The sequence below is a fragment of the Ranitomeya imitator genome, chromosome 5 (genome assembly GCF_032444005.1).
Source record: "Ranitomeya imitator isolate aRanImi1 chromosome 5, aRanImi1.pri, whole genome shotgun sequence".
Lineage (NCBI taxonomy): Eukaryota > Metazoa > Chordata > Amphibia > Anura > Dendrobatidae > Ranitomeya > Ranitomeya imitator.
The window spans coordinates 363,849,892-363,862,129 of NC_091286.1; positions in this window are offsets into that span (position 1 = coordinate 363,849,892).

Genomic DNA, 12,238 nt, shown 5'->3' on the forward strand with positions numbered 1-12,238 from the left:
TGGAGGGCATTCTAAGGGACGCTATACTGGAGTATCTGAAGAGGAATAACCTCATGACCCAGTATCAGCACGGGTTTACTAGGGACCGTTCATGTCAGACTAATTTGATCAGTTTCTATGAAGAGGTAAGTTCCGGATTGGACCAAGGGAACCCAGTGGATGTAGTGTATATGGACTTTTCAAAAGCTTTTGATACGGTGCCACACAAAAGGTTGATACATAAAATGAGAATAATGGGGATAGGGGAAAATATGTGCAAGTGGGTTGAGAGCTGGCTCAGGGATAGGAAACAAAGGGTGGTTATTAATGGAGCACACTCGGACTGGGTAGCGGTTAGCAGTGGGGTACCACAGGGGTCAGTATTGGGCCCTCTTCTTTTTAACATATTTATTAATGACCTTGTAGGGGGCATTCAGAGTAGAATTTCAATATTTGCAGATGACACTAAACTCTGCAGGGTAATCAATACAGAGGAGGACAATTTTATATTACAGGATGATTTATGTAAACTAGAAGCTTGGGCTGATAAATGGCGAATGAGCTTTAATGGGGATAAATGTAAAATCATGCACTTGGGTAGAAGTAATAAGATGTATAATTATGTGCTTAATTCTAAAACTCTGGGCAAAACCGTCAATGAAAAAGACCTGGGTGTATGGGTGGATGACAAACTTAAATTCAGTGGCCAGTGTCAGGCAGCTGCTACAAAGGCAAATAAAATAATGGGATGCAGTAAAAGAGGCATAGATGCTCATGAGGAGAATATAATTTTACCTCTATACAAGTCACTAGTTCGACCACACTTAGAATACTGTGCACAGTTCTGGTCTCCGGTGTATAAGAAAGACATAGCTGAACTGGAGCGGGTGCAGAGAAGAGCGACCAAGGTTATTAGAGGACTGGGGGGTCTGCAATACCAAGATAGGTTATTACACTTGGGGCTATTTAGTTTGGAAAAACGAAGACTAAGGGGTGATCTTATTTTAATGTATAAATATATGAGGGGACAGTACAAAGACCTTTCTGATGATCTTTTTAATCATAGACCTGAAACAGGGACAAGGGGGCATCCTCTGCGGTTGGAGGAAAAAAGGTTTAAGCATAATAACAGACGCGGATTCTTTACTGTAAGAGCAGTGAGACTATGGAACTCTCTGCCGTGTGATGTTGTAATGAGTGATTCATTACTTAAATTTAAGAGGGGACTGGATACCTTTCTGGAAAAGTATAATGTTACAGGGTATATACACTAGATTCCTTGATAGGGCGTTGATCCAGGGAACTAGTCTGATTGCCGTATGTGGAGTCGGGAAGGAATTTTTTTTCCCCAATGTGGAGCTTACTCTTTGCACATGGGGTTTTTTTGCCTTCCTCTGGATCAACATGTTAGGGCATGTTAGGTTAGGCTATGGGTTGAACTAGATGGACATATAGTCTTCCTTCAACCTTAATAACTATGTAACTATGTAACTATGACATATTCTTACTATTGCTGCTGCATAGGCAGCATCAATAGTAAATAGTTGGGGACACACAGGGTTAATAGCAGCGGTAACGGAGTGCGTTACACCGCGGCTCGTTACCGCTGCCATTAACCCTGTGTGAGCGGTGAGTGGAGGGGATTATGGAGCGGGTGCCGGGCAGTGAGTGCAGGGGAGTGTGCCCGTCGCTGATTGGTCACGGCAGCCATGACAGGCAGCTGCCTAGATCAATCAGCGAATGAATAACCAAGACAGAAGGACAGACAGACAGATGGAAGTGACCCTTAGACAATTATATATAGATAGGACAGATGGACGTAGAGCGGAGACCACAGTTCTAAAGGGATGCAGACTTTTTCCAGCACGGAGCACCACTTACGTCAATATTATTGTTGTGTTTACAGGTTTGCTTGCTGTGTTTCATTAGAGATTTCATTACCCCTCAGTTCAGCTCAGGAATCAATGTTTCCATTCAGTGACATTTAGCAGAGGAAGACATGCAGGCTAGATCTTATGCATACATAAGGGTACAGTCACACTAAGCGACGCTGCAGCGATACCGACAACGATGTCGATCGCTGCAGCGTCGCTGTTTGGTCACTGGAGAGCTGTCACACAGACAGCTCTCCAGCGACCAACGATCCCGAAGTCCCCTGGTAACCAGGGTAAACATCGGGTTACTAAGCGCAGGGCCGCGCTTAGTAACCCGATGTTTACCCTGGTTACCAGCGTAAACGTAAAAAAAACAAACACTACATACTTACCTTCCGTGTCTGTCCTCCGGCGCTGTGCTTTCCTCTGCACTGTCAGCACCGGTCAGCCAGAAAGCAGAGCGGTGACGTCACCGCTGTGCTTTCCGGCTGGCCGGCGCTCACAGCCAGTGCAGAGAAGCACAGCGCCGGAGGACAGACACCGGAATGTAAGTATGTACTGTTTGTTTTTTTTACTTTTACGCTGGTAACCAGGGTAAACATCGGGTTACTAAGCACGGCCCTGCGCTTAGTAACCCGATATTTACCTTGGTTACCAGTGAAGACATCGCTGGATCGGCGTCACACACGCCGATCCAGCGATGTCAGCAGGGAGTCCAGCGACGAAATAAAGTTCTGGACTTTCCTCAGCGACCAACGATCTCCCAGCAGGGGCCTGATCGTTGGTCGCTGTCACACATAACGATTTCCTTAACGATATCGTAGCTACGTCACAAAAAGCAATGATATCATTAACGATATCGTTATGTGTGACGGTACCTTAAAGGTACTGTCACACTAGACGATATCGCTAGCGATCCGTGACGTTGCAGCGTCCTCGCTAGCGATATCGTCCAGTGTGACAGGCAGCAGCGATCAGGCCCCTGCTGGGAGATCGCTGGTCGGGGAAGAAAGTCCAGAACTTTATTTCGTCGCTGGATCTCCCGCTGACATCGCTGAATCGGCGTGTGTGACACCGATTCAGCGATGTCTTCGCTGGTAACCAGGGTAAACATCGGGTAACTAAGCGCAGGGCCGTGCTTAGTAACCCGATGTTTACCCTGGTTACCATCCTAAAAGTAAAAAAACAAACACTACATACTTACCTACCGCTGTCTGTCCTCCAGCGCTGTGCTCTGCTCTCCTCCTGCTCTGGCTGTGAGCGTCGGTCAGCCGGAAAGCAGAGCGGTGACGTCACCGCTCTGCTTTCTGGCTGCCCGGCGCTCACAGCCAGACCAGAGAAGCAGAGCGCCGAGGACAGACAGCGGAAGGTAAGTATGTAGCGTTTGTTTTTTTACTTTTTAGGATGGTAACCAGGGTAAACATCGGGTTACTAAGCGCGGCCCTGCGCTTAGTTACCGGATGTTTACCATGGTTACCGGGGACCTCGGGATCGTTGGTCGCTGGAGAGCTGTCTGTGTGACAGCTCTCCAGCGACCAAACAGCGACGCTGCAGCGATCCGGATCGTTGTCGGTATCGCTGCAGCGTCGCTATGTGTGACGGTACCTTAAGGCAAAACCCAAGATTAGTAATCAAGGAAGTCAATCATTCCATTGTTCTTACAGCCACTGGTCACATTGTGTGGATGGGGATTGTAGACTCAATGGAGCCGTCATTATAGGGTGTCTCACATCCAGTCCCAGGTGATGGGCTTATGGAATATTGTTCATTCTTTTGAGCTAAAAGCAAATGTGTAAGGGGGAGGGAAAAAAAGAAGCCATATGTTGGTCCTGGACACATGGACATTGGTTACTTGTTGTGTGAAGAAGCCTGGACTGTAACTACAGACTATACTGGCGGGAGATACAAAATCTGTGGGCCAACCAAAAGTTGGAAGACAGTGAGTATCACCTGGTAATGGGGCAGTGGAACTATCGGCCCCGGGGAAGGGATCTTGTGGCCTGGGGCGATGTATTTTTGTCATCTACCTAGATTTGTTGTAAAACCAAGGATGTAAGGAATAAAAAATAGTTGCACCGTTAACCTGCCTAGGTGAATATTACAACCCACAACCTCAGATATTCACAGGGGTGACAGTAGAAAATTTGGGGAGTGCCTAACATAGGGACCTCACTCGTAAAAGAGGCGTTCAATAATGTAACCACTATAAACGGCATAGGCTACATTCACATTTGCATTGTTGGGCACAGCGTCATCGACGCAATGCACACCGCATACACAACGCAGCGTTTTTTGACGCATGCGTTGTCCTATACAATTGAAGATCCAAAACGCCCCCCCCCAAAAAAATACATTTAGTCAAAAGGCGCATGCGTCAAAAAACACGGCTAAACGCAGGCACCTGCGCCCTATGCGTTTTTCATAGACACTAATGTGTTTTTTGTCGCATTTACGACGCAGGTGCGTTGCATGTGTTTTTCTTCGGAAACTGCAACCTATAGCGTCGTCTGCACCCTGTCTGGTGCACCAAAAAACGCATGCGTCATACAACGCATGACAACGCATACCGGCGCATGTCCATGCGCCCCCCCATGTTAAAGATAGGGGCACATGACGCATGCGTCGGTATCCGTCGACGACGCTGCGCCCAAAGACGCAAATGTGAACGTAGCCATAGCTTAGTAGCAAGGGGCTGACACCAGATTTCTCTATTTTATGATGCATGGGGACTTATTGTATCGGGTTACTGAGGTTAGAGAGGAAATAGTGGAGCAATTGTTAGTAATAGAACACTATAGATGGTGTTGGACATGGCCAATTCCCATGTCCTGGGTGTCCCTCTGGGTGTGGCCAAAACCCAAGCACGGGCAACTCGGAGGTTCTATTGACCTGTTTGTCACCGGGAAATCCTAAGGTACACTACCGTTCAAAAGTTTAGGGTCACCCAGACAATTTTGTGTTTTCCATGATGAAAACTCATACCTTTATTAATCAAATGAGTTGCCAAATGAATTGAAAATCTGGTCCAGACATTGACAAGGTTAAAAAAAAAGATTTTTATTTAAAATAATAATTTTCTCCTTCAGGCTTTGCTTTCGTCAAAGAATGCTCCCTTTGCAGCAATTACAGCATTGCAGACCTTTGGCATTCTAGCAGTTAATTTGCTGAGGTAATCTGGAGAAATTTCACCCCATGCTTCCAGAAGCCTCTCCCACAAGTTGGTTTGGCTTGATGGGCACTTTTTTGCGTACCATACAGAAAAGCTGCTCACACAACAGCTCAATGGGGTTGAGATCTGGTGACTGCTGGCCACTCCATTACAGATAGAATACCAGCTGCCTGCTTCTTCCCCAAATAGTTTGGAGGTGTGCTTTTGGTCATTGTCCTGTTGTAGGATGAAATTGCCTCCAATCAAGCGCTGTCCACAGGGTATGGCATGGCGTTGCAAAATGGAGTGATAGCCTTCTTTATTCAAAATCCCTTTTACCTTGTACAAATCTCCCACTTTACCAGCACCAAAGCAACCCCAGACCATCACATTACCTCCACCATGCTTGACAGATGATATCACTCTTCCGGCATCTTTTCAGTTGTTTTGCGTCTCACAAATGTTCTTCTGTGTGATCCAAACACCTCAAACTTGGATTTGTCTGCCCATAACACTTTTTTGCAATCTTCCTCTGTCCAATGTCTGTGTTATTTTGCCCATATTAATATATGTAATATTAATATTTTCATTTTATTAGCCAATCTCAGATATGGCTTTTTGTTTGCCACTCTGCCCTGAAGGCCAGCATCCCGGAGTCACCTCTTCACTGTAGACATTGACACTGGCGTTTTGCATGTACTATTTAATGAAGCTGCCAGTTGAGGACCTGTGAGGCGTCTATTTTGCAAACTACTGACTCTAATGTACTTGTCTTGTTGCTCAGTTGTGCAGCGGGGCCCCCTACTTCTCTTTCTTCTCTGGTTAGAGCCTGTTTGTGCTCTCCTCTGAAGGGAGTAGTACACACCGCTGTAGGAAATCTTCAGTTTCTTGGCAATTTCTTGCATGGAATAGCCTTCATTTTTAAGAACAAGAATAGGCTGTCGAGTTTTACATGAATGTTCTTTTTTTCTGGCCATTTTGAGAGTTTAATGGAACCATCAAATGTAATGCTCCAGAGTCTCAACTATCTCAAAGAAAGGTCAGGTTTAGAGCTTCTCTAATCAGCCAAACTGTTTTCAGCTGTGCTAACATACTTGCACAAGGATTTTCAAGGGCATTCTAACCATTCATTAGCCTTCTTACACAGTTAGTAAACACAAAGTACCATAACAACACTGTAGTGATGGTTATTGGAAATGGGCCTCTATACACCTATGAAGATATTGCCTTACAAACCAGACATTTGCAGCAAGAATAGTCATTTACCACATTAACAATGCATAGAGTGTATTTCTGAATCATTTAATGTTAGCTTCATTGGAAAAAAACTGCTTTTCTTTAAAAAAAAAAAAAAGGAAATTTCTAAGTGACCCTAAACTTTTGAACGGTAGTGTATTACATGTCCTATTCCACCAGCCAGTCAACCACTCCCACCTCTCATTGCCAAAATCCCCTTGTGCCACTACCCATCACAGTGGTACCGTTTGAGCAAACTGCCAAGGATCTAGCCGGTCCCCTTGTGAATTCAGCTCGTGGACATTAATATACACTGCTCAAAAAAATAAAGGGAACACTTAAACAAGAGAATATAATTCCAAGTAAATCAAACTTCTGTGAAATCAAACTGTCCACTTAGGAAGCAACACTGATTGACAATCAATTTCACATGCTGTTGTGCAAATGGAATAGAAAATAGATGGAAATTATTGGCAATTATTAAGACACACTCAATAAAGGAGTGGTTCTGCATGTGGGGACCACAGACCACATCTCAGTACCAATGCTTTCTGGCTGATGTTTTGGTCACTTTTGAATGTCGGTTGTGCTTTCACACTTGTGGTAGCATGAGACGGACTCTACAACCCACACAAGTGGCTCGGGTAGTGCAGCTCATCCATGATGGCACATCAATGCGAGCTGTGGCAAGGTTTGCTGTGTCTTTCAGCGTAATGTCCAGAGGCTGGAGGCGCTACCAGGAGACAGGCCAGTGCACCAGAAGATGTGGAGGGGGCCATAGGAGGGCAACAACCTAGCAGCAGGACGGCTACCTCAGTCTTTATGCAAGGAGGAACAGGAGCACTGCCAGAGCCCTGCAAAATGACCTCCAGCAGGCCACAAATGTGCATGTGTCTGCACAAACGGATAGAAACTGACTGACGTCCACAGATGGGGGTTGTGCTCACAGCTCAACATTGTGCAGGACGCTTGGCATTTGCCACAGAACACTAGGATTGTCCAATTCGCCACTGGCGACCTGTTCTTTTCACAGATGAAAGCAGGTTCACACTGAGCACATGTGACAAACGTGAGAGTCTGGAGATGCTGTGGAGAGCGATCTGCTGCCTGCAACATCCTTCAGCATGACCGGTTTGGCAGTGGGTTAGTAATGGTGTGGGGTTGCATTTCTTTGGAGGGCCGCACAGCCCTCTGTGCTCGCCAGAGGTAGCCTGACTGCCATTAGGTACTGAGATGAGATCCTCAGTCCCCTTGTGAGACCATATGCTGGTGCAGTTGGCCCTGGGTTCCTCCTAATGCAGGACAATGCCAGACCTTATGTGGCTGGAATGTGTCAGCAGTTCCTGCAAGATGAAAGCATTGAAGTTATGGACAGGCCCGCCCGTTCCCCAGACCTGAATCCCATTGAACACATCTGGGACATCATGTCTCACACCATCCACCAATGTCACATTGCATCACAGACTGTCCAGGAGTTGGCGGATGCTTTAGTCCAGGTCTGGGAGGTGATCCCTCAGGAGACCATCCGCCGCCTCATCAGGAGCATGTCCAGGCATTGTAGGGAAGTTATAGAGGCACGTGAAGGCCACACACATTACTGAGCATCATTTTCTTGTCTTGAGGCATTTCCACTGAAGCTGGATCAGCCTGTAACTTCATTTTCCACTTTGATTTTGAGCATCATTCCAACTCCAGACCTCCATGGGATATTAGTTGTGATTTACGATGATCATTTTAGGTTTTACTGTTCTCAACACATTCCACTATGTAATAAATAAAGATTTACAGCTGGAATGTTTCATTCAGTGATATCTAGGATGTGGGACTTTAGTGTTCCCTTTATTTTTTGAGCAGTGTATATTGGTTGTCCTCGACTATGCTACACGGTACCCTGAAGCAGTTCCCCTGAGAAACTCCTCCTCAAAAGTTATAGCCTGCGAGTTGGTCCACATATTTGGGAGCTCCTGACCGACTAACGAACACTCTTTATGAGTGATGCGGGAACCCTGTAAGGCCTTGCAACCCAAGTGGCGAACGTGTAGTATTGTGTGAACTTTTTAGTTTATGTTACACTTTGTGCCAGACAAGGGCTGTATTAAGTTTTCCTGGGATGCGGTTTATGAGGAGTGAAATAAACCAGCCGGACTTTTAAATAAAAACAGTTGCTGTCATACCTCATCCTTCTCCCACGTGAGTAGTATTGTTACAGTAGTTTGAAACACAGTCATGAACTAAAACAGCAGTGTAGAAGACTTAAAAGTGGGTGAGGAACAACCATAGTCTGCTACAAAGGTGATGCTGTGGAAAACAGATTTGTGTCACAGGTCATAAGACTGATCACAGCAACAAGACACAAGATAGTTAAACTGCATTCATTCATGAGTTGGTCAAGCTCTTTTGAAAAATCATTAAGAAATGTGGAACCTTCAGGACCAAAGGAGGCAATTGTCGGGAAAGGAAATTTAAAGAGAACCTGTTATTAGAATTTTATACTCCAAACTAAGCAATTGTATATAGCCATTTTAAGGTGACTATCACGTTGGCATCTCACACGCCTTTTCAGTGGCAGCCTATTCACAGTGATATGCTGGACAGATCAGAGTGAGGAGACTTGCACACCATGCATGCTCCTCCTGGATATTAAATATGCAAATTGTCTATTCATGGAAGAAGAGTACAAGAACTCTTGTGCCAACTATTGGAAGTAGCAATCCTAAAAGTAAATATTGACCCTTTAACGAGCCTGGTCGGAGTTTTAGGATTGCTAATTTCAATAGGTGGCACTAGAGTTTAAGGGTATGTTTCCATGTTCAGGAAACGCTGAATGTTTGTAGAGCCGCAGCATCAAACTCGCAGTGTCCAGATGTTACAGCATAGTGGAGGGGATTTCATGAAATCCTGTCTTCACTATGCGGTAAAACACGCAGGCGGCAGACCCGCGTAAACGGACATGCGGTGCGTCTTTTCAGAACGCAGCAAGCCTGTTTACAATGCGGCGGCGCTCCGTCGCCACGCCGTAAGTTTACCATAGACTATCATTAGATGCGATAAAATCGCATCTAATGATTAGTCACATGCATAGAAACTGCGTAAATGCAGCTTACTACGCATGTCTGCTGACTCACCTGTCCCGCCGCCGGAAGTCCCTCGTCCACTGGTGCACGTGAATGGGACATATCTCGGGTCACTAGTCTGGTTCTCGCAAACAGCTGATCAGCTGTTTGCGAGAACGCTGTAGTGTAGGTGATCGCTGGAGAGTTATCTCCGGCGATCATCTACCGGCTCTGCTACATCTAGATGTCAGGCATCCAGAAGGAGCAGAGCCGGACTCGTCTACACTGTGCACATACACCACACAACATACACCATACACCATGCAACAACATGCAACATGCGACGACATGCAACATGCGACATACAACATGCGACTACATGCGACATGCAACATGCGACAACATGCATCATGCGACAATATGCGACATGCAACAACATGCGACATGCAACATATAACACATACACTACATACATATAGACATACAGTACATATAGCATAGATTACATACTCACCATCACTTGTCATTTTGATCCCCGAAGCCAGTGTCATCTGTAAAAAATATTAAAATAATAGACAAACACTATACTCCCTGATCTGCAGCAATCCAATTAAAACGAGTGTCCCACGACGATCTCCTGTGGAGAGCAGCAGCATCAGCTGATGCGACTGCTCTCCAGGGGCTCCAGGAATACAATGAAGGAAGGTATCCGTCCGCACTGTATTCCTCCACCACTGTAAAAAATAGTCCCTAGTCTCACTTGTGGCACTGCTGTGTGAAAGTTCCCACACAGCAATGCCATAAAGTGAGACTCTGAACTAAGGGAACTTCTCAGTGATGCAATGCAGGAGCCATTGTCTCCTGTCAGTGTGTCACTGGAGGGCCTATAGAGCAGTGACATCACCCGATGTCACTGTTCTATAGGGGAGATCATGGTGGGACACTCGTTATTAATTGGACTACGGCGGACAGGTAGTATACGGTTTATTATTTTACATTTTTTGCAGGTGATCGAGTATGGTAAGTATGGTTAAATTAAGAATAATAAATACTTTTTTCTAGCTGTGTCTTTATTTTGTTTTTTTAACTCTTTCACTACTCTAGGATTAATAATGCATAGGTGTCTTATTGACGCCTCTCCATTATTAACACAGCTTAATGTCACCTTACAATAGCAAGGTGACATTAACCCCTTATTACCCCATATCCCACCGCTACACGGGTGTGGGAAGAGAGGGGCTAAGTGCCGGAATTTCGCCAATTTGCGCCACGTAGTATATAGCACAGCCACGTAGTATATAGCACAGCCCACGTAGTATATAACACAGCCACGTAGTATGTAGCACAGCCAACACAGTAGATAGCGCAGCCACGTAGTATATAGCAGGCACATAGTATATAGCACAGCCACGTAGTATATAGCACAGAGATGTAGTATATAACACAGACCACGTAGTATATAACATAGCCTACGCAGTAGATAGCACAGCCACGTAGTATATAGCAGCCACATAGTATATAGCACAGCCACGTAGTATATATCACAGCGATGTAGTGTATAGCACAGGCACATATATAGCACAGCCACGTAGTATATAGCACAGCGATGTAGTATATAACACAGCCCACGCAGTATATAGCACAGCTACGTAGTATATAGCACAGCCACGTAGTATATAGCACAGCGATGTAGTATATAGCACAGCCACGTAGTATATAGCACACCCATGTAGTATATAGCACAGCCATGTAGTATATAACACAGCCCACATAGTATATAGCACAGCCCACGCAGTAGATAGCACAGCCACGTAGTATATAGCACAGCAATGTAGTATATAACAGAGCCCACATAGTATATAGCACAGCCCATGCAGTAGATAGCATAGCCACGTAGTATATAGCACAGCCAACGCAGTAGATAGCACAGCCACGTAGTATCTAGCAGCCACGCAGTAAATAACACAGCCCACAAAAAGAATGAAAATAAAAAATAGTTATATACTTACCTTCTGTCGTCCACCGAAGCTGTCCCGCACCTCGCGATGCGGCCAGCAGCTTCCGTTCCCAGAGATGCATGGCGAAATTACCCAGATGACTTAGCGGTCTTTGCCAGAGACCGCTAAGTCATCTGTGTAATTTCGCAATTCATCTCTGGGAACAGAAGCTGCCGAGAGCATCGGGAGGAGCGGGAAAGCTGCGGAGGCGACAGAAGGTCAGAATAGCATGATTTTTTATTTTTTTTATTACTTTTACCATTATATATTTTTACTATTGATGCTGTATAGCCAGCATCAATAGTAAAAAAGTTGGTCCGGGATGGGGAGTAGGGAGGGGCCAATTCGCAGCCGGACTGCCGGCCGCGACCAATCAGCGACTCGGGATTTCCGTTACAGACAGAAAGACAGACAAACAGACGGAAGTACCCCGTAGATGATTATATAGATAGATGGATAATCTATCTATAGATATATTTATAGATAGATATATCTATAGATACATAGATATACTAAACATCGGGCTTGGTATTATCTATCTATTATCTATCTATTATCTATCTATCGATATAAATCTACACTGCATGCAGAATTATTAGGCAAGTTGTATTTTAGAGGATTATTTTTATTATTGATCAACAACTATGTTCTCAATCAACCCAAAAGACTCAGAAATATCAAAGCTTAATATTTTTGGAAGTAGGAGTGGATTTTTTTTAGATTTTGCTATCTTAGGAGGATATCTGTTTGTGCAGGTAACTATTACTGTGCAGAATTATTAGACAGCTTAATAAAAACCAAATATAATCCCATCTCACTTGTTTATTTTTTACCAGGTAAACCAATATAACTGCACAAAATTTAGAAATAAACATTTCTGACATGCAAAAACAAACCCCCCCAAAAATTAGTGACCAATATGGCCACCTTTCTTTATGATGACACTCAGCA